General features: G+C 45.4%; 2 long non-coding RNA genes across 2 annotated transcripts; both read right to left on the bottom strand.

Moving 5' to 3' along the window:
* Positions 1–4230: 4230 nt before the first annotated feature.
* LOC311422548 lies at positions 4231–12206 on the bottom strand. Its single transcript, XR_014685408.1, has 3 exons — positions 12040–12206; positions 11624–11689; positions 4231–4697 (listed from the first exon to the last, which is right to left on the bottom strand). It is a non-coding gene; the product is annotated as an uncharacterized lncRNA (long non-coding RNA).
* A 998-nt stretch (positions 12207–13204) lies between these two features.
* On the bottom strand, positions 13205–14447 carry LOC311422464. The gene is made up of 2 exons (XR_014685372.1): positions 14115–14447; positions 13205–13509 (listed from the first exon to the last, which is right to left on the bottom strand). It is a non-coding gene; the product is annotated as an uncharacterized lncRNA (long non-coding RNA).
* Between the last annotated feature and the right edge of the window lie 8910 nt (positions 14448–23357).

The following is a 23357-nucleotide window of genomic DNA, read 5'->3' on the forward strand; positions in this document are numbered from 1 at the left end:
CTCTGCTCCTCGGGGACCTGCAGTTATATATGTGGTCATGTGTGCCTGTGGTTTTTAAAACAAATGTGCAGATTATATTTATTATTCAGCAGTGGCCAGATGGCCAGGAAGCGGAGTGTGCCGCTTCCAGAGGGCCCTGAACCGAGCGGTATTTCATAAAGAATTAGAAGTCCCTGCGGCGACATGAAGTGTGTCGCATTTAATTCTGGGCGTAGCTGCTGACCTGGCTTGAACTCCATTAGGGAGCATAAAACAAATTAAGTACAGTGCCGAACTCGGAGGCCAAGGTCCGCTGAATCACGGAGCGTCTCAGACAGCAGACAGACAAGCCTGGAGCCTGGCGTTATTTGTTTCAGGGAGAGCTGGGGGAGAAAGTGATAGCGTCAGGAGAGGAGACAGGCAGGGGATTTAAGAACTGGAGGGAAGTGAAATGAGAAGAGGATGGAGCTCCCTTGGTCACCAGTTCTATGACTTGCCTCCTCTGCTTGGCTCCATGCCCTGAGCCATGCCCCCCTGCCCTGCACAGCCAGAAAAAAACAAAACAAAACAAAACAAAACAAACAAAAAACAAACAAACAAACAAACAAACAAAAAACTCCCTTGCTCCTCCTTAAAAGCTGCCTCTGGTATGACATCTGCAAAATGCTGACAGCTTTTTCTCCTTTGGCTCTTGTTTTTTGCTATCACAGCTTTGCCAATGCCAAATATACTTAGAGAAGCCTCTACCACACCAACACACCTAACCCAACAAATGAAGCATTCAAGGCAGTTTTTACAGAGCTATCTGTGGATATACCTATAACATCTACAGCCTGTTGGTCGCTTTATAGGGGGCAGGAACTGCACTTCTTTTGTGTTTAGGAAGCTACTCATACCACGCACTCCCAGGTCAGAGCTGCTGGTGTTAGGTCCTGCTACATAGTAGGTAAGTAAATTAGCAAATAAAATGCTTTGCTCAACTTTGGTGCCTTCCATTCTTTCGATACAGAGGAAATTTTAAGGATTGTAATTTCTGGTGATTAAACTCTGTTTATAATATGAAATGTTTTAGTCTAGGTAGAAAACCCTAGAAAAAAAATAGGATATAATGTCTTAAATGTCTTCAATTTTTTTTTTTATCTTTTTAATAAAAATAAAATACATTTCCCTAAGCTAAAATGGAATAAAGTGCAGTGATATTCAGGATAGAATGGAGTTATTTTCATCTAGAAATTGACATCAAATGACCTTAACAATGCAGTTCCAGACACCTAATTAAAAGTAAAATTAAAAACAAGGAACATGCAGATCTAATTACATTTTTAAATGGAAAGACATTGAGAGGAAGGGAGAGAATAAATGATTTACAATTTTTTCTGGTGATGACTCTGCAGTTAAAGCAGAGACATCCCCTGAGGATTCCTGAATCACTTAATGTTCTGCTTTTTTCTTAGGCTGCTTCCTATTATGTTTTCTTCATAGAGGGGTGTGTGTGTAACAGCAAAGAGGAGAGAAGATCCTGGACAAAACATCAAGGAAGAAAATTAAATGATCCGTGCAACTCCCAAATGACTTCCTATAAGAAAGAAACCACATTATCTTCGGAAAACCGGGACAGACATTGCTTCAACATCCTCATACAGCCCCATTTGAATAGCTATAAAGATGAAAAGTGCTTATCTCCTCTCTTTAGGAAGGGGACATGACCATTCTAGAACAGTTAAATGCTGGAGTGTTGGGGTTTGATAAGGTGAACATCAGGACCAGGGTATCCTGATAGTTACTAGAACAGCTGATAAGGGAGTAGTACCGAACAGAGATTTGGTTAAAACAAGAAGTATTCTTATCAAGGGCTGAACCTGGCTGACCTGGATGAAATGCAGCATCTGCTCCTGCTGATGCTCCCTGAACCAGGGGTAAGAAGAAAAGACTCTGAAAGCAGAGCGGCCCCACTGGGGCATGAAAGCAGGCAGACGGGAAATCTTGCTCCAGGTGCTTTGGGTTCCAGAGACAGATCTAACCCAGCCAACGCTGGTCCATGGCTCTGGCTCAGCTGGAGTTAGATTTCTGCCTCCTCACAACATCCGGGGGCAGAGTCCTGAGCACGGGATGTTTTCTTCTTAGAAAGGCTGCTCCAGGGTCCGTTCAGCACTGTCAGGCTGCCACCTCTGCTCATGTTTGTCACCTTCAGGGTCAGAGTTCTTTTGAGGGACTATCTGGCTACCTTTGCTGGACACTTTTTTCTGCAGGAAAAATGGGAGCAGAAGGATTATGGCCGACTGGAAAAAGAACCATGCTGCTTCTGCTCATCTTTGTACATGTGATATATTCTGGAGGATGATCTACAAACTCTGTCTCTGTTTTGCCAGAATCAAAAGCTGTGCGTGAGAAACTGATGGGAAAGAGAAGGACTCTGAATTTCTTACTGTAAACCCCACCTTTGAATTCCTAACCTCATCGCCACTCCAGGACATCCTCTTTCCAGTTGCTGCTGTATCCATCACATATTAATATCCAAAGCAGAACCACAGTAGGAGAGCCTGTGATATCCACCTGCCTACAGCAAGAAAATGAGAAGGATCCCATTCCCACTGAATTGCCAGAGTAAAGTTCTCCCTCAGTGCTTCCTGAGTTACCCTATGCCATAAACAGCCTTGTTTCATTTGGCTCAGTTATTTATGACTTAATTCTGGGTTGCCAAGGAATGTCTGACTGATGAATACTGCAAGCAGAAGGATATTTTTATCCTGAGAGCATATGCAAACCGCTTCCCTGCTTGGCGCCATATTTCTCTGGGGCAGGAAGGACGTGTAGCATCACATTCATTTTACACTTGCTGGTAAAAGGGGGAACCTGGTGGTTCCTATGGATAGATGCAGGCCATCACCACCCCAGTCCCTGCAACTAGATGCTTGCTGGAGGTGTCTGCTCACCTGCAGAGCAGAGCAGTCTACACACAGCCAAAAGCAGCACAGATGTGAAGGCAAGGGGGCATGCAGGGAGGCATTGGGAAATGAAAATCCAGCTTCTCCTCCTCCTGGCAAGGACTGAGCAGAAATCTAACTGCCATTGGTAGCCTCATTCGTTATATAGAATAAATATCTGCAATCCTGCTCTGCCTGGGTAAAAGCTTCCCATTGCTCTGTGTGTGCACATGCGTGTAACAGGTGAAAGACAGCTGCACTGCAAAAGGGCTGCCCAAAGTGCCGAGCAGAGCCTGAGCTGCCTGCTGGCCCCGCACCACGGGGCTGGCCCCAACCATTCATCATCAGCAGCAGGTTGGCAGACAGCAGATAAATCTCCCGGTGCACATGTCCGCAAATAATGAACGCTGCCTTCATGCACTGCCTTTGCTGTGTAATCATCTATTAGCACTAATTGCCAGAGCCCAGAGCCAAAGTGGCCTTTCACATTAAATAATACGATAAATAATATAAAAGATCTGCTAAAAGGGCAGCTGCGGGAAAAAGCCCCTCCCTGGCTTACCCCTGTGGAGCTGGGTGCAAGAGGGGCTTTGGAGGGAGGGACGGAGGAGAGGGCCCCTGCAGAGCACTGATGTCCCTGCTGATCCTTCAGCACTCACCATATTGTGATGCCAGAGGTGTCTGAACCTGCAGGTCAGGGTTTTTCAGGTATTGAAGCATCTCCTGGGCTCTATGGGGACATACAGACCAGCAGTGTCTCCCCCAGGGAGTGTAACAGAGGTGAAGGATGGGAGCTCTCCACAAAGAGCTCTGCAGAGCACCTCACTACAGGGCACAATGTGTTAAATGTTATCATTCTGACGTGCTTTATGAGGCTCTGATGAGGTGGGAGGACCCTCATCCAGGATGTTTATCACTTACAGCCTAACTGCGGTAATGCCACTGAAACACTTCCAGATGCTAAGCGTGCTGAGGGGGCAGGTTTAGTGACTTGGGCTGTATTTTAGGAGCCACAAATGACCAGGGCTTGTTTGAAGGATTCTGGCTCTCTCCCCATACCAGGTTGTCTGTGCCTCCTCTAAGCCCAGCAACCAAACTGACCTCAGAATTTCAACTCCTCCAGCTATCCTGTCCACAAGCCCTGCAGACACCACGGGTGACTGCAGTGTAGGTATCTATAACATGATGGGATAGCTTAGATCTTGCTCAGCAATAAAGATTAAAAGGAATGCAAACTGATCTGCAGGTGGCCAGAAGTGTCCCTGTGTTAAAAGAAAGGTGTTTCTGTAGGTGCAGCTCACAGCACTGGTCTGAGCTTCAGCTGAGACACGACATCCCAAGAACATCAAGGTCAGACCAAAATTAAACTGGAAAAGATCAAGATAGTGGAACTTCAATTAAGCCCAGATCCATAACCAGGAAGAGTTCCGCACTCTGAACAAAAATCCAATAAAAAATAGAAGTGATCCCTTTAAAATTGGAGACTTAATTTACTCAAGTGACAAAAAAGGTTGTAAAACAAGTCAGCATTACGTTCTAACATTGTAGGTTGCAAAAACAGAGAACCTCTCCCCCATCGTGGGGGTGAGTGGGTGCAGGGAGTGCACAGGTGTGCTGCAATAGTATTTCAGTCCTGGGGTTTATGTCCTTCACCAGGATGAGAAATCTCAAGGCAGAATCAGCTTTGGGAGTCCTCCATGACAGGCACAGCTGTATAACGGATGGTGGTGCCAGCAGGGATGGGTGTGATGCATAGCACAGGCCAGGGAACATCACCTTCCTGGTAATTTTAGACTGTGGCAGAAGAAAGATTTGAACTCACATCATTCTTTGGAGAGCAAAATTAATAGACCTGCGTCCAGTGCTCTCGCCCACCAAGCTTTGCTAAGGGCTGTGCTCTTCATTTCAGGTTTAAAAAGATAACACTGCAGGAAAAAGAAAGCCATAAATTGGTGCTGCACCACTTTAAAGCAGACTGTATTTAATCAAATTTGCATTCTGTGCTGTTGGAATAGAGGCCCAGTTTCACAGAGATCTCAATTTCTAAGTTCTTGTCAATGTATGGATTGATTTTGTTTTGAAGAGCCAATCACTCATATCAGGCCCTCAATTGGACCTGAACTCCTGTTCTCATCCAGCCCCAAGCATGACTCATTTTCCCTCGATTCAGAACATATTCCTGCACCTTTCTCCTGTACAAACACTGCACGTGCTCCTCATCACCGCCTTTCAGCAGCGGGATTTGTTTGCAGACCTCTCCTCTGGAGTGGTTTCTGAGGACAGCCTCCTAGAGCCTGACCTTTGTCTCCCTCCCACAGTGTTCAAATGAGCACTGCCCCAGGAGGGACAGAGCAGAGGGCCCTGCCAGGTCCATCTCTTGTTCATTTTTTTGTGTGTGCTTCATTTATTATTTTTTGGCTTTTTGGCCATATGGATAGAGAAAGGGTTATTACACACAGGACTGCTGCACTCACCTCCAGTTAAAAGCTCCAGAGCCAGAAATCTAGAAAGCCTGGAAGAGAGTAGCTTTTGCAATCGAGACATTGCAAAGCTGGCACAAAGCACTGACTTCATCCTTGGACTCGTTCCTGATATGGAAACAAGTGCTGATTCTAATTTAAGATGTGCACAAAAGCCAATAGGAGCAGGAAAAGGAAAAACCCTGTCTAGATTTGTCTGAGGTGTCAGAATTCATCTTCATCCCTCTGATGGAGACATCCTTCAAGGCCCTGCTATGGGAGACATCTGCTGTTGTAAGGGATACTGTAGTCCTGCCAGCCCTCATGATTAAACCATGAGAGACTCAATTTATGCTTTTGACTTTTTCATGATTCCAATACTTTGTATGCAAATTGCTGTGTTCCTGCCTACCCTTCACCACCTTGTTAAAACCACTTGTCAGTGGTAGGGCTTTGCTGCATGCCAGGACTCACAGCAGTCCTTCCCTGCATGTATTTACAGCTCTCCCTGGCTCGCTCTCAAGGCAGAGGTCAGATGCTTTCTTGCTTTGTCATTTTCCCTGAGCTAGAAGAGCCACTGCAATCATTTCGTTCTCATCTCCTGACCTACAGTAGCTCAGGTCAGAAGATTTTACCCACTGATTTTCGCCATGGAGTTCAGCAACATAGTTAAACAAAGCCATGAAGTTCCTCCCCAGCAGGGACCCTTCCTAACCCAGCAGCATGCCGCTAGAAACTTTTCCCTCCAAGTGCAAGAGTTTATGCTAGGTGCCCTTGATACTGGCTTCCCAAAGTAGCAACAGTGAGGCCAGACCCAGAGCACCCTCCTCTCAGGGTGCATTTACCAGCAGGGCTTTGCCAGCTCAGCCGGATTTGCACAGCACTTGCACTGCTGCTCTCTTGGCACTGGAAAAGGCAAGCAAGGAGGCAGCACTTGGGAAAACATTCAAATACTCAAATACCACTGGTATCTGCAGATCCCCCCTGTCATGTAAAGCCTAAGTGTTCACCTGCCAGCTGTGCTGAGCTGCCACATAGCCTCCATGCAGACTATAGCAGGACCCTCAGGTTGAGCCAGGAAAGGTCCCAACTCAGTGAGAGCTGTAAGTCTGCTGGAACAATTAACAGTTGCCTAATCAACATGACAAAAATACTAGAGATATGGAAAATGACTACACTCTTTTGCTCTTGGCTGTTTAAGAGCTCCTCCTCTGCTTGCTGCTACCTTGATGTGTCATTAGAGATTAGAGTAAGCCTTCCTGAGCTGTGTTTGTGTCCTCCCCTTCCCTGTCGAGCACTTGATGGGGAAGGCAACGTTATTTACCAGAAAGATTTTTTTCCATTTTTGTCTGTGCACACATTCTCAGAGAAGTTTGCAAATGCTAAGCTGACCCACAGCAATAAGGTATGGATGAGAACTGGAGGGATCTTGTCCCCAGGATCACCCAGCCCTCCACAGACAGAAGGCTAAAAGGCTCTGAAAGGGCTTTTATTGAGGCTCTGGGAAAGGCCAGTGCCTCACTGCCCTGCACTAATTTCTCTCCACATTGTTTTCTTAACCCCCAGAGCCTCTGCTGAGCTTTGCCTTGGCACTGTCCCCACAGGCCAGCTCCCAGTCACGCTGGCATCCCGGGAGCAGCAGCACCACAGCTGGCAGGGGCTGACCCAGAGGCAGGGACATGGGAGCCGATTAGGGACAGAGCCCAGGATAGGGGATGAGGACCCCATAAGTGGCAGTCAAGGGGAGATGCTGGCCAGAGAGGGCGCTTTAGGCAGCCGTGACCACATCCAGTAGGGCAAGTTATGTGCTTGTAATAATATATTGCAATAAAGCCCTGCCACTGCAGAGGACAAACTGCTATTTGACATCAAAGCATGAGGACAGGTGGCTGTAGTGGTCACCATTTATTTCTGCAGGGAAACAAGAGATTTTGGGCAGAAGTTAAACCACATAAATAGTTACTGATGATTGCCTTTGATTCAGGAGATAACTGAAGAAGTAACAGAGGGGACATAAAGGGAGGCCCAGGGCTCCTGCCCTAAATACCTGGGTGCAGCAGAGCCCCGTCAGGCAGCAAGAGCAGGCTCCAGCTGCAGTTATGTTTACAATTTCTTGGTCTGTCAGGGAAATGTTTTGATTGCTTTTGCTGCACACATCTGATCAAACAAGCCAGCAAGTGTGAGTGAAGGAGTCAGAGGGTGGAATAAGTAAAACACCTGAGAAAGATGTAGTGAAAAGTGCCTAGAGGCAAGAGAGATGAGGAAAGACTGGAAATAAGATGAGGACATAAGCTATCAGGATAGACCTACAGGATCAGTAATTGTTTTATCAAGAAAACACAAATGCAGTGCTATCAAAACTACAAAATAGAATTGAGCCTGATTAGTCTAAGTAGATGAATGGTAACAAAACAGTCAAAAGAGCATGTCTGTGTTTTTAGCCTAATTTCCAATGGATAGATAATTGCATTATCTTACTGTAGGCTGTGTATGTACACTTATTCCAGCTCCCAGATCATTTATAACATTGAGAAACCAAGCTTGCCTTTCCCATTCCCCCCCAGATCCTAATAAGAGGGGTCCAGACAGGATGACAACTCTTTCATCTACCTTGTGTGATAAGGAGAGCTAAGGGCTAACGAAGGGACTCACTGAGGTGTGTTTTGCATCTCTCTACTCATATCTGGAACGTAATAGGCCACAAAGAATACACAGCAAACAGGCACAGAATTTGTATGTGTTCAAAAAACCACAGATCCTGGCTATTCGCTTTTATTTTGTGATTCAGCAGCAAGCACAGAGTGGTGATAAAACCGCAGTTCTTCAGAGAAGAACAGCATCACACAGATGGCACTTAGTGCCCCAGTATTCTGGCACAAAATGTGCTGACTGGGAGACAAGTCTGTTGTGCTCTTCAGGTCTTTTAGACCAGACACAGGAGATTGTTCTTTCCATTCATAACCATTCACAGCTTATGCGGAGTTTATGGAGCAAAAATAATTACAGTTGGATGCCTGTCACTTCATTGGTTTTATGCAGTTTCATCAGATCCACTTTGCTGCCCTGTTTTATTTCTGCTTGTTCTGGGCATCCTAGGAGTGCTACTCCCCGCACCCCACCATGGCCAGGGTCCTCAGCTGGGAGCAGACCATTTGGTCCATCAAGTCTAAGCATCTTTACAGAGATATCTGCCTCTGGATGACCCAAGCCACAGCATTCGGCTGTCTTCAGGCAGGGTTCTCCACCACTTTTATTGGTGTCACCCCTGTCTCATCTGATTTCAGTGAAATGGCCTGTCACATGTTGGCACAATTGTTTTAAACAAGCACTCAGGAAACATTGGAAACAACCAAGTGGCAAATATGAGGGTGACTCAAATAATGTCATAAAAAGAACAAGAAAAAGTAACAAACAAGCTGCTTCTGTGCTATGTGGATGCCTCTTGTTCCTCACAGTTCTCCAATGCAAGAACCATGACCACAAGCAGGGGAGGTTTTCAGAACACTAGCAGCCTTCCTACTCAGTATCACTGGGAACAACAAAGTTTAAAATCCAGGTTTGCTCTTGCATGACAGTGCTTCACTGTCTGCACCTCCGCTGTCAGACTCCCAGTTTTATGGGCTTTGGTTTAGAGATGTTTATCATATTTATATATATATAAACCTTTACCTCACAATTTAAAGACAAGGGTATTTTTCACAGCAGTCAGACTCCCATTTCTTATATTTTCACAGGAGTTGCAAGGAAGGAGAACTTCTAAATCACCAGGAAGCTCTGACAACGCAGACCCTACTGTGCACGATTGCTTTTAAAAAGCACTTACTTTTTATGGTCTAATTTAGGGCGACATTGAATGTTCTCAAGAATACTTTCCAGTTCCTCCAAGTGTTCTGCCCTGTTAAAATGTCTAGAAGTCCTTTCCTACATTAATTCCAAGCCAAATGTACTGTGTGCATCTTGGAACTGTACCAAATGGCCAAACTTTCAGTCATCATTCCTGGGATAAATTACCTCTCCATCAGGCTGGGTATTAAATGAATTCTGTAGAGACACGGGGACCAGGACTACTTTTATTTCATATACGTTAATGCTGCACTTACTGTTTGACCTTTAGCAGCTACAGGAAGAGTTGTTGTGGTGAGGAGTGATGGGGAACTAAATGCTTTTAAGATCCCAAGCTCAGCCAACAAGGCACAGCGGTGTCAGTGGCAGGCAGCATTTTCAGCAGCACATTTAGACATAAGACACTGATACAGACTTCAGAGATACTCAGTCCAGAGATAAGCTTGTATGTCAGAGCTGGAGGGGTCCTGGAAGCAGAACCATTCCTCGGTGCTTGGGCTCTTCTAAAAGGACCTGATATTACTGGAAGCTGCAGTGGATTCAGTGCAGCAGCTGGAAATTCAGCTCTTGTGGAAGCGAGGCCAGGTCTGCCCTGGGCTCTATCCATAATGGGAAATCCCCTGAACCTTTCAGTGGCCCTACAGTAGGCCTGCATAGAGCACAGGCTTGAGAGAGTGAATAGACAGCACTGTAGGAGGGCTGTGGAGCAGGTTTCCTCTCCTCGCCTTCTGTCCCCCGTAACACATGCACGCTGACAGTCTCAGCTTGGGTTGGTACCACGCTCGTGTTTGCGGGAGAAAGATTCCTCGCCCACCAGCCTGGCAGAGGTCCCTGCTCACCACCCAGGAGGTTCTGCAGCAACTGTCAGTCCCAAGGAGTGGGCTGAGAGCAGCTTTCCCTGCAGCAACCCTTCCCTACAGCACCCTGTCTGCGCTGCTCTGTGGTAGTTCACACCCATTAAATCCCTCTTGTTCTTTCCCAGAGAATTTCTCTGCCTCTGATTTATTTCTCTAGCCATCTGCTTCGTAGTGGTGACGGATAGAGGATCTGGGAGCTGATAGCCACATTTACCCCCTGGCCAAGGCACTACCTTCTGAACACCTCTCCAGCATCATATTTCAGCCCTCACTGGACAAGCTGACCCTACAGGCCAGCAGCAAGAAGATCCCAAGTCTGCTTGGGGTAAGAAGCCTTCCCATCACATTCCTAAACTTGTTTTTAACAATTCCTTTATTTTTCTGTGGGTTTCCCCCTAAATGATCATGCGTTGGGTAAGAAATGTAATCCTCCCCCCTTCTTCATACAGCACACAAATGCAGACCTGCTGCTTAACAGAAAAAATAAAAGCTTCCCACCACTGAATAAAAAGTCTCCAGGCTGTCTTTACTTTTGAGTAAAGATTCATGGAGATCTTCAAGCAAGACTTATGTTTAGGGTGCAAGGATACTTCTGACACTGCTATTTTATTTATTTTTTGATGGTGAAGAAACAGGAATTTATATTTGGGAAATAAAAAAGCTCCAAAGGTGCTTGAAAGCAGATCATTTTACAGCACTCATTCTTGGCTTGCTCCAGCTGTCTTAGAGGGAGCTTGAATAGAATCACTGAAGACCTGGATTCATTGCAAGTGGTGCAAGAAAGGGAAATGAGGAGCTCACCTTGTTACTCTACCGCTAATTGTAAAATTGGAAGAGAGCTACTCATCTGATTCATAAAGTGCTTTGAAATCTATGACATACATCACAGATGGGGCCTGTGACAACAGGATCCTTCACTACAGTTTCCATAAAGAAGAAAAGTTAGATCTGGGGGCCAGTTAAATTGAGAGGTTTTGTGCAGTAGGAAAACACATTGGCTGAGAAAGCAAACTCCAACTCTTTTGTGAGGAAATCCCATGAGCTCTCCACAACATAAAAAGCAAAGGAAGAAAGAGCCTATAAATAAATCTATTTGACTTCTCGAAGACAGGCACAGTTACACATCAGTCCCCAACCAGCAAGGCAAGGCAGGTGTCCTGGGGAGAGCCCAGGGACAGCAGCCCAGCCTGCCCTTCCAAACAGCAGCTTATAGACACATCCTCAGCTAACCAGAGCAAGCATTTACAGAGCAGAAAGACAGCAAAGCTAAGACCATATCAATCATGAAATATTGAATCCTCACCAACAAAAAGCATCTCCTAAGGCTGACTAGGTTTCACAACTGATGGCAAGAGATGCCTCATGCTAAGCCATGCTTCCCCGTCTCTCCTACCAAGAGAAATAGTTAAAAGCAGTAATGCACGTTCCCACTGACAGTCATCTCAAGCACCTAAAAGCAAACAGTTCTCTCATGAGGTCAACCTACTGCCACATCTGAGCATCCCTGGTGATTTGCAGTCTCTTAAAAAACCCTCAAACATAAAAGAGATTTTCTCCTTACCTGATGCTTCTTGTTTCCCAGTGTCAAACCACTGCCACATCTGATCATCCCTAGTGATTTACAGCCCTTTAAAAATAAAAAAGACTTTAGAGTCAGGACAGATTTTCCCCTCACCTAATACTTGTTTTGCCCACCCACAGGTCACTTGGGTGGATCCAAGAATACAAAGTCCCCTGTAAGTTCTTCTGAGTGAGGCATACTTATGACAACAGTTTTCCGCCTTGGAACAAACTCATCTGAACCTTCTCCCCTACTAATGTGGGATTTAAACAGCCTTCCATAACCCCTCCTATGAGGTACCTCGGCCACAAACACCACATGGAGTGCCTAAATGCAGAAGGCCTAGATCACATCCTAAATAGCAATGATTTTAGGATCTCTTTCCTACCACGTTGCTACACTAAACAGGAGCTCACCAGCTGTTTAGGTAAAGGAAACTCCTTTTCACCATCAGGAATAAGGAAAACCCAGATACAATCATCCTCCAGCAAAAGGAGGAACAATAGAAAAATTGCAGATAGAAAAAAGTCAGCAAATACTGCAAATGCTTGTAGATGCCTAAGGGCCTCTGGCCTTGCTGTGTGGTCATTATAAGGGGTTGACTATAGAAGGGCATGCTGGAAGAAACCTTAATTTGAGAAACAACCAATAACGAGGCAAATTAACAGAGCCTGGGAGAGGGTATGGTAGGGTGATTGGAAGTACTGCTGATATTGAACTTGGCTTGCTTGTGCTGGGGCCGTGATGGCAAGGAATGAAAACTGCACCAGGCTTTAATTGTTTCTGTAATCAGGAGGAGCCTGTGCTACTGGGCTGAACCTTGGCATACTGGGTTGCCAGGTGTGTCTGTTCCCGCCCTAGTGAGACAACGAGCTTGATGAGATGGCTCTGTGGGCTCTGTTTGCTGTGCACAAGTTCTGTCATCTCCTGGAGCTGCCTCACCAACTTATGGAGAAGTGAGAAGCGGCAGCAGGTGGCTTTCTGCCAGCCTTGTTCCCTGACTCAGGCTGCTGGCAGGGGGCCACCTCCAGCTCCTGTGGTACAGAACGTGTGCAGGGAGTGAGGCACAAGTACCCAGGGTGGGATGAACGAAGTGTGAGTGGGGATGTGGGGGTGAGCATTTCAAGAATGATAAGCAAGGACACTGCTTCCGTTCAGTCAAAAAAGCCCAAGAGATCTGTCCCCTGCTGTGGCAGCAGTACAGGTGACTGCCAGCGGCAGACTCTGCACTCTGACAGTAAGAGGAAGGCAATCACATCGCTAATACTGATGCTTTTTTATGGTAGCCCAATCTGAGAGACTAGAGAAAAAGGACATAAAACCCACCCAAAAATTAGACTGTTATTATCAGACAAGAGGAACCCAGGAGAAACACTGTGGACCAAGCAGCCTGCATCTCATGCTCGGTGCTGCACATGGGTGATCCTGTCTGGGCCTCTTGGATACTCAGATTTTGCTTTGAAAGCATGGAGGTGTGAATGCAAGTGGGTCAACATGCTCAGAAATATTTTTTAATAAAAAATTAATTCTTCCCTTTTATAAGATCTCACACTGAGCTTTGTTACACAATTTTCCAGCATACAGAAGCCCACTGCTGGCACGTTCCCCCTCTTCGCTCTGCTTTGGGAGCAGAGGCAGAAGACTGCAGCGAGGCAGAGCTGTGAACCAAAGGCAATCCATCACGCAGGCAGGGGCACCTTCGGGAATTTTGGGCACGGTGGTGAGCCACTGTCCTTGGTGGAGGCACTGCCTACCCTTCTAGGTGCCAAAGAGTATGGAGCAGCATCTAACAACGGCTGCTTCTGCTCCAGGAGCTGCTTTTAGTTATTTTTAGGTGTCAGGCAAACAGACACTCAGGGAAGTTCCTGGCATCTAAGAGGGCTCAGCTGTGGAGGAAAAAAGCAACCTCTAGTTAAGCAGGGCAGCTTGGTTAAACAGTCCCCAAGGGGATAAAGGGGGGAATTCAATACAAATGGAAAGGTTCTAATACCAGGGGAAGGAACAAAAGTGGAAAAAATTGGACTAACTAGAAAACCTCCCACTGACTTGAGGGGAAGCAAGAGTCTCTAGCCAAGTTAGTTTTAGGGAAGCAAGTGGAAATATTTATTAGCTGGGAGCCGTACTGAGCCCAGAAGGAGAAGTTGATAGAAAAGTGGTTCTCCTTCTCAGAAGGAGAGAGGTGGAATTTTTCCCATTATTCACACTCCCGTAGCACTACTGACATTATTTCCTGGTGCTCACTTCCTGCAAGCACTATTGCTCTCCTCCAGAACACCCAAGCTCCTGGTGGCTGCTCAGGGCTGCCCAGCACTGTTCCTGCTAGGAAGGTTCCTCTCTCCTAACACCCAGCTGCAATATGATGAGCTGGGCTGGGAGCAGAGGCTGCACCCCACAGGGGGGCTGATGGGTGCTTGGTGGCCTGATCCCCACCAGGTTTCTGGTGCTAACGCAACCTGCACAAACTTACAGACTGTCCTGGGAGCTTTCTTACCTTGTAATGAAAAGGAGAAAGCCTTGCCAGAGATAAATAGTCTCTTCCTTGTTCCACAGAGAACTAATCAATCCCAGTAGCAAAGACTCTGTGTGCAACCCTACAGCAGCACACCATCAGTGCCAGGTGCTCAGCGGTGAAGGGAAAGGGGAAGTGAGGGGGAACCTGAAGTTGTTTTTCTTTGAAGAGACTTTTATAAACTGTAGTTAGAAATAATGGTTTGAAAATGCATGAAGAGTCCCTAGCTAGCGCCCCGGTGAACCTGTAGTGATGTTTTGCCTCTGAAGCATTTAGAAATGTATGGAGAGAGTTATTCAAATGAATAAATAATAGCTCTCAGACTGTTTTGCCTGAAGACCTGCATATACTTTGCATAAGCCCTTGCATTCACAGCCTGGTGTTCCAAGCCCCTCCTCGGCGAGCAAGGAGGGAAGAGCAAGAGAGAAAGGACTCATTATCAGAACTCCGAGCCAGAAGTCCAGATGGGAGCTGAAGCTAAGGAACGGGGGGGATTTGGCTTACAGTTCAGTCTGCATGAAGGGTGCATCTGTTTTTGTCTTGAAGGTATACCTTGACTTCACCTGCCAACTGCATGCATCTCAAGCTAAACGAGAGCTTCCCCTTATTAAAGCACTATGTATCCTAGTTTTCAGTCCAGATAAGGCTTCACACAGGGAAACAGACATCTGCTGAGCATTTGCACATGTGTTAAAAAGGGAACACAGCACTTTTCTGCCCTCCAAAAGAGAATTCAGTACCGTTGGAGGGTAAAGAGCACAGTGGAATGGGAGGGAAGCAGCAATAGTGTGCAGATAAGCAGGGATATACATGGTTGCAATTAATACTCTTGCAGCTGGGAAAGAACCTGCACCTTTCTAGCAATTACAGCAATAAGTCACCTTAAGAAGGGAGGCTGCAAGAACTCTGTCCTTTCCAGCGCTGAAAAAACCCTGCTTCAGCTCAACCTTGTGCAGAGCTCTTTAAGACACAAAATCCCTTTGTGTTGTGCAGAAGATCAGGGGGCATGGTCACCAAGTCCCTCCAGCATTTAAGATGTTTCTCTCCCGATTTGCAGAATGTTTTGTTTGTTTCTTTATCTAGTTGAAGGTGAAGAAAAATGGTTATTCACCGTCAGTTACACATAGGCTGGAACTTTCCCCTCCTGTTTTCTCCTGCACTTACAGCAACAGCACGTGGCAGTGCCAGATGCCACACGTTTTTGGGGTACTGCATTCACATATTTTACCAAAGTACAAAGCTGTAATATGCCTTGGTACATTATTCATCAAAAGGGCTAGTCTAGCACAATCAGAGCTCTTCCAGACAACACAGAGAATTCCTTTCTCTTATTATCTGCAATACAATATATAATATTTTATACAATCTATGATACAATGGAGACTGACTTCTGGAAGGACAAACTCTCACCTTTTTCTTTCCCAGACCCTGCTGCATCCAAACATTCAGTAGCTGTTTCCTCTCCTTGAAGCCTCAGTGCAGGAGCAAATCTTTCAAGCACACAAGAGCCAAGCACTTAATGCAGGGCTACATATGCAGTAAGACTCAACATCTGATTACATTTATGCAAATGCCTATATTTATTAGCATAACTGGAAGATTGTTCTACTGCCTGCAAAGAAATGAGCCCCTTTATTCAAATAGATGTGTCAGTTCTGAGCAGTTAATAAGATCTATTCGTAATCCATAGGTATGCACGATAAAATCAGGATATTTAGCACTTTATCTGGCAGAGGAAGTGCTAGGAATATCGGTAGCATGTAACTTAGAGCAATCATTAAGAGAGATATTTAAGTACTCTTCAGGGTAATTCTTGACAGCGGAAGGGAACCCAAACACACTCCAAATCGCATTCTAGTTTCAGCTGCCAACTCTTCACTGTAGGAGCCAGCAGGATGGTGATGTCCCTGCATGGTGCTGTGCTCTAGTGCACCAGATGAGACCCATGAAGGTGAGGGGGAAGGGACAGCTTGGCAGAAGAGAAAGCACTGTCATCATTTGCTCCCCCAGCAAGAGTCCTGAGGACATGCTAAGGCTAAACATACCTGGCTTCTTACTTTCATTCCTTGAGGATTATAAACTTGGATACAAGTTTGGTTGGACACATCAGCTTCTGTTTGCACCTGCTTTCCCAAGTGAAGGCTTTTGGCATCTTTAACTTGGATCTTATCAACTTGAGAGGGGAATAGGCCAGGTTGCATTGAGACAATGAAATCTCACTCTGATTTACTTCGTGGTGGAGAGAGAGCTGGGCAGTCGTGTGTTGGCTTAGCACAGGTCTTTCCAGCTGGTCCAAGGAGAAACCAGGACTACCAAATGCACAATACTTCACTGGCTCCCATTGTGCTTGGGAAAGTGTCTGGGATCCTATGGTGGACACTAGAATTGCTGTTTTCATTTTTTCCCAATTAGCTGTGAAATGATGTTTCCAACCTGCTAAAATGCCCACTTAGACTTCTGGGTAGCAAACATTTGCCCATCTGCCAAGAGGTTTTCCAGACAACATTTATCCAAATAGAGAAATCAGACCGCTATTCACATTTGATTAACAAACACAGACTCTAATTAGCCCATGTGATTAAGATTCATTTGAGAAGTCACTTCAACACATACATAAAAACATCACTCCTTTACTCCGTGATGGTGATGGCGAGGAAGAGCAGTCCTGTCTCACTCCAACTATGCAGAGGAAAAGCAGAAATGTTCAAGAAGGGCACCGTAAGAGCAAAGGGTCAGGCCAGTGCCAGGGTAACTCCAGTGGTAATCAGAGTGATTCTCCCACCGAGCAATCTGTTGCAGCAGGTCCCTAACACAGCCAGGCTTGGCAGGCCAGAAATCACCATTTCTTAGCCCACCAGAGATATCTGCCTGGCTTCTCCTAAACTCTGCAACAGCACAACAGACAGGTCTTGATACATATTCTTAGGGTCTAGATTTTAATTCCCTGGGACACTACAGCTGAGATTCAGGATCTGGGTCTCCCTGCACAGAGATAGGAGCCGGGCTGTGAAATTTGCCATGTAGGGAAGAATCCCATTTTCAAAGCTGCTGGAGCTTTACTGTAAGAGAGTCTGCTTAAAGCAGTGTGCTGTGTACCACTGCAGTTCTCCCACACGACTTGGGTGTCAGGGAATGTTGTTGCTCCAGTGTTGATAAATATAACGTCGTCTGTTGTTCATATGGTTCAATGCCGCAATTACTACAATCAATTTGATTTGTAATGTGTCCTGTCTTATGAATCACTGAGTTATTAACCTTAACAATGTCAATGAGCTGCTAGTGTAATTGAGTCTCAGCAAATTAAGGTTTGGGGTAATTATTAAAAGCTGCTTTGTACACAGGAATATATTAATATGTTATTGATGCTGTGTGATTATACTCTTGCACTGAGAGAAGACTTCGGAGTGACTGTAGCAGAAGATATAAAGCCAGCCTGAGCAGCCTCAAATGACAGTAGGTATGTTGGCATATTGATTATAATTCCCTTGCATTTCCCTTGTCATATTTATGTAGCACTGAGTAATTTAACATGGTGGTGCAGAACTTCCAGTTATTGGTCTCTTTGCTTCCCAGATAACAGGCTGTGACAACTGAGGTTTCTCTGTGAGGATAACATTCAGCCCCAGCCCATCCTAAGGGTATGAATACCAGGCTGGACTGAAGAAATAAAATGGGAGACCATTAGACAAAGTTCTCATCATATTTCAGTGTAAAGGCACAACCCACAACCTACTGCATTTTTCCTCTTTAGGTGGATCACTGGGAGTTATTGCTGCAAGCTGGTTAGCAGCTGTTGGTGTGAACACTTGTGTGTCATTACCATTTTTACTGTAATTAAAATATATGCAAGTTCAAAAAAAAAAAAAAAAACAAAAATTGAAATGGCTAAAAAAAAAAAAAAAATCCTGAGAAAGGAAAGAACTGGAACCCAAACAAATACAAAATATAAATGACAGTTTTTGTAATGGCTTCTTCAAAAACACAATACCTGGAAGGATTTTAGAACTATATCAGCTACAACAGGGCAATCTGCTCTGTCAGTTGTACATGTGAAAATATAAGTACTGAGAAGTCTATCATTGCTTTTGTCTGCAGAGAATCACCTGCAATCATCTAAGCTCTTTTCAAAGGATTCAAACCGAGTCCAAGGAAAAGAAAAGAAAAATAAACTAGAAAAAAAAGAATGGTCTTTGTAAAAATACAGCGTTAGAATTTGTTGGATTAGTTGCTTCTTCTTAATATGAATCTGCATTTATGATGTTGTATTGCACTTCTCTTACCTACGAGATTACTGTCCTTGCAGGCCTGATGCTTAAAGTGCTGTCACACTTTTCTGGTGAGAGAGATTATTTCCCTGTACAAACACACCCTCCCTGTATGAGAACTGTGATAGTGAAACTGGCTGCAGGAAAGTGAGAGGCAATTTTTCAGCTGCCGAATATGGTTCTACTATCTCCATTTAGAGCAGAAAATCTCCCATTACCTTGGCTGTGCATAGCATACAAAAAAGCTTGTTTCATTTCCCAGGCACGGCTGGAGTTGGGGAGAAGTGATATCAGCTAGAAGTAAAATATTTATGCAAATATTTCTTCCCAGAGCAATCTGTATTTTTAAAGCTCTCTCCTCACCACAGATATAATATCTGACTGTCAGCACTGAGCCTGCTGCTGGTCTTCCTAGAGGAGTCATCCTCTGCTAATGGCAAAGATTGTTAATGTCACTTCCCAGCACTAAAGGTTCCCCTGAATTTGTTTGGTCTGTTGCTGGTGATTATTCCTTTCTGCAGGCTGGGTCTGAAAGAACAAGAATATTGGATGCATTGTCCTGGGGAGTCCTGCGGCACAAGCAAAAAGAGATAAGATACAAGGGGCAGGGAAAGTAAAACCAGGTATCTCGTTGACAGCTGTCTCCAGCAGTGCAAACACATCCCTGTTGCTCATCTGTTGAGGGTCTCTGTGGCCAATACAGATTTATGTGCTGTTACTGATCGGTATTGCAGATATCCACAGTACCAGCCAGGTGGGAAGTTAATGTATTGCTACAGCAACTCTTCCTTGGCCTAATTGAGCTGCAGACTTCAATGTGCTATTTGGCCCCTTAGGAAAAAACAGCCCTGTCTCTAAAGTGCTGTCTGTCTAATAGAGAGAGGAGAGAGCACATGGAGGCACTAGGGTCTAACTTACTGGAAGAGGGTGATGGTGGGTGACAGGGTCTGATGAACAGAGAGGCGATGCCTTCACGGTCACTCAAATGCTGGCACAGAGCCTGCAGCTGAAGCCAGTTTACTTCAGTGCTTTAAGTGGCCCTAAAAACAATTTGTGAAAGGGGCTTTGCAAGCACCGGCAAGAGATTTCTCACCCAGTTGGGGTGAGAGATGGGGATGCTTTCTAATTAGGAAGAAAAGGAATTGTTCTCCACTAGGCCCCCCTGTGATCTCATCCCTTGTGCACAGGCAGGAATGTCAAGGCACCGTCACAGAAAGGAGCACATTATTCCTTGCGTCTCTTGGCAAGGGGAGGTGAGGGACAGGTCAAGCATGAGAATGGGCTGGGGCAGCCCATGGGGCCCAGCAGACCCCCTGGGTGCTGAGCTTCTCTCAAAAAGCCCATCACCCACCCCGGGCCCACCAACTCCAAGGGAATCCCAGCTCCTCTGGTCATAGGCCTGGGACCTGCCCGGGGCCCATCTCAGTCCTTCCTCGTAGTGATTAAATATGCTGTCCCTAATAAGTGGTGACATGGCAATTTTCTCCATCATGTCAGTTGTCAAGGGGGACAGCAGATTCCCCTCACAGCCCAGAACTTCACTGTCAGCCTCCCTGAAACATGCTGAGGAGAAATAAATCAATTACGGAGCCCAGCAACTGCAATCTGCTTCACAGCAGCTGCCCCAGACGGATGGGACAACACTTCTGGCTCAGTGCTGGCAGCCTCCCCTGGACCAGAAACCCTCAGTGCCATGGGGCTGAGCAATACAGAGGTGATTTTCCCCTGTAAATGGTTCCTGGCCCCCAGTTGCCGCTCGCTCTCCTGGGGATGGCTAGGTGCTGGGCAAAGCACAGTTTGGGGGCTGTCTGCTCACAAAGCAAGCACCTGGGTTACTGCAGTTGTGGCATGGACATAGAGTGTATGTTCCTTTTTAATTGAAGAAGAAAAGACAAAGCTGATAGAGAGCATAAGGGTCTTGTGAGATGTACAGTCAGCCCAGGCATCAAGTGATGCTCTGTGCTGAGCACATGGGCCAAGTAACCCCACTCAGAAATTTGCTCTTGGTTTTCTGAGGACTACTCATCAAAACAGCCTTTTTATTTCAGTTCTTTTTTCCCCTTTGTATTCTTCACTTGCATCTGTTGTTTTCAGGGGCAGAACTGCTGGTACAAAAATTCCCTGGTTTATCAATCCCTCCTGAAATTAACCATCTAGAGCATTTGAGTCTGATTTCTGAGGATGTCTTCTGGTCAGAAGCAGTGGGGATAACGCTGATTTGTAAGAGTTAAGTGGCTCTTGTTGAAATTATGGGCTTTAATTTTCTCTGTTCCTCTTAGCATTCATTTACTGACACAACTAGCCACTTGCTACCTTTATTAGTGCAATTGGTGGGCAACTTTCCAAATCAATTAATGTTATTGTTTCATTTCTTAGGGCTGTAAAATCACAAGATTTATAAGAAATACGTAAGTCTATGAAGTATGCCATAGAACTATGGCAGAGATGGAGAGTAATTAGATCAGCTAGAGCCACTGCAATCCCATCTGCTGAGCATGTTCCATTAAAATACCTTTCTCTTTGCTTCAAGAAATATTATTAGCTTAAATATCACAGGAAGGGGGGAGGAAAACAAAACGGGCTTTCATATTAATGCTTCTTAGATACATTTGAAGGGGAAATGGCAAACAGCTCTTCTCTCTTGGGGTGTTTTTTCCCGTTAGAGCTAGTATCCTAAGCAGGACTTGGCACTGAAAGCAGACCTGTCAAGGAAGTGCCCTTGGCATTGGCTTGGCTTTCTTCCCATTTGAAGAGCTAAAAAATTTGGAGGGCGCCAGCCAAGCAAAGCCACAAGAGTGATGACCAGGTCCCCGGAGGCCTGATCTGCTGTGAACTGACAGAGGAACAAGCTGGCCTGGAGGTGCCCTGGCCTAAACACTCTCTTGTATCACACCCCAATTAAGACTGGATGGGATCTTTGGAGGTCTTTAGTCCAACCTCTGCTCCGAGCCAGGCTAACTACAAGGTTAGATGAGTTTGCTAACCTGACACAATAGATAAAGAACAGGTGGGATAAGAAGAGCAGCAGCAGAACAGAACAGGTAGGTGTCCAAGTGTCCGTGCTCTTGCCCAGATGCTGAACTACCCTTTGGCCTCTCTAGGTGCAGCCCCAAAACTGGAGAAGTCTTTAGCTTTGTTGTACAGCAGCAGGAACAGTAGGGAGTGTTCACGAGCTGTCACAGCTCCAGCGCACACGGCTTCCATTCATCTTTTATCCTCAAAGAATAAATAGCCTGAAGGGGCTATAATAATGGTTAAATTGTGTAATGTAAATTAAAAGCAAAATGAAAGAGCAGAAGCCACTGAGACAGTGGAAAGCATCTCTCAGCAAGAAGGACTGAAATCAGCCATCCCAGGGTCCTCCAGCTGAACTTGCCCCTGGACTGGTATTAAAAGTCCTTTTGCATCAGTGTTCCTTTTTTTTTTTTCCTCATTGGTAAGCTGAGGGAATGAAACCTTTTCTCCAACCCTCAGTCTTGTCAATTTAGGCTTAGATTACAAGTCACAAGGCCCCATTCTGCTCTTCTAAAGCGCTCTGTGATGGCACCATTTGAAGCAAGCGTTCACCACAGACCTCAGGACTGATGCAGCTGCATGCTGTTGTACAACACCTTGCTCCAGAGGTGGTTTCTTTTCAGCTTGCATTGATGTCCTCTCTTCATAACTTGGGTATCTGACTACACAGCTTGCTCAGTCTTGGTGCTTTTTCCATGACCACAAAAAAAGTGAATCACTTGGGGTGACTGCATTACTTGTTATCTTTAATAACCTAATTTTGACCACATAGGCAGATATCAATTCAAAGATTATAGAGGGAACAACAGCTCCATAGTTTTTAATGTTTCTTTACCTTCCTATATCTTCAGTGCCATTGCTTTTCTTTTTCTTTCTTTCCTGAATCAGCTTACTAGTGGATAATTGAATCAACCACCAAAAACCCCAGTTGCAGAATTTGTGGAATTATTAAACCTTGAGTTTGGAGGATTATTACCAGCAGGTGATTTTAATTTGCTGTAGTGGTCAGCAAAGGTAAAAATGATGTCAATACATTTGTAATCTTGTGTCGCTGCCTTAGTTATTTAATGTGTGTGGAAGGAATAAATTGTGGAGCAGTCTCTTATGGTGTTAAAGTACAAAGATTAAAGAAAAAAAATGACTGGTCATTTTAAGTATGAGATGCTTGTGTCTGAAATTTTAACATTTAAATTTTACAATAAAGTGATGCTTTAAGGAGTTACGAGCCGATTTGTGACAGGAACATTAGGTTCATCTGAGCTGAAGTGCTGGAGCTAAGCACTGCCTCAAAGACATCTTTGTGCGGCATTGCTAAGCAACCCCGTCCGCAGCTCTGTGGCTTGTTAATTTCAGAAGTAAGCTGCAGAAATGAAACTCCCAATTTCAGGAAGGGGATGAAGGAAGCACAAATGTTAATTTTGTCATCTGTTGTCTGCTTTTAAAGGGGGGCTGCAAAGTGGCAGCTGGTGGGATGGATCGGAAGTAATAGCCTTTTGCAGCCAACAGGCATTCCTCCTTGATGTTCAATGCCCGGAGCTTTTGGGATTACCAGGCTCCAAGAGGAAAAGGAAAGGCTGATTGACTCGCCAGGAGGGGAACTGAGCCTGCTGTCTCTGCCCCACACATGGGGTCTGACAAACAAGAAAACCTTGGGAGCTTGGGAGCAGTGCTCACAGGGAGCTTATCACAGGAGGAGAGGGTTTGGTTTGGGGAAAGTTCAGGCCCTAGAGGCAGAAGTGAGGGGTGAGATAGCCCAGGAGAGGGGAGTCAGGATGCACAAAGCAAGAGAAACACACCAGTAACAGGATAAGGAATTTCCTTTAAGATATCCAGGCCCATCCTGCATGTGTAGCCTGCGGCCCAGTTTTCAGACTGATTCAGGTTGCACTGGTGACAGAGGCCAGGTGGGCCCAGGGGATGGATGAGTGACTGAAAAAATCAGATG

The sequence above is a fragment of the Aythya ferina genome, assembly GCF_964211825.1.
Source record: "Aythya ferina genome assembly, chromosome: 22".
Classification (NCBI taxonomy): domain Eukaryota; kingdom Metazoa; phylum Chordata; class Aves; order Anseriformes; family Anatidae; genus Aythya; species Aythya ferina.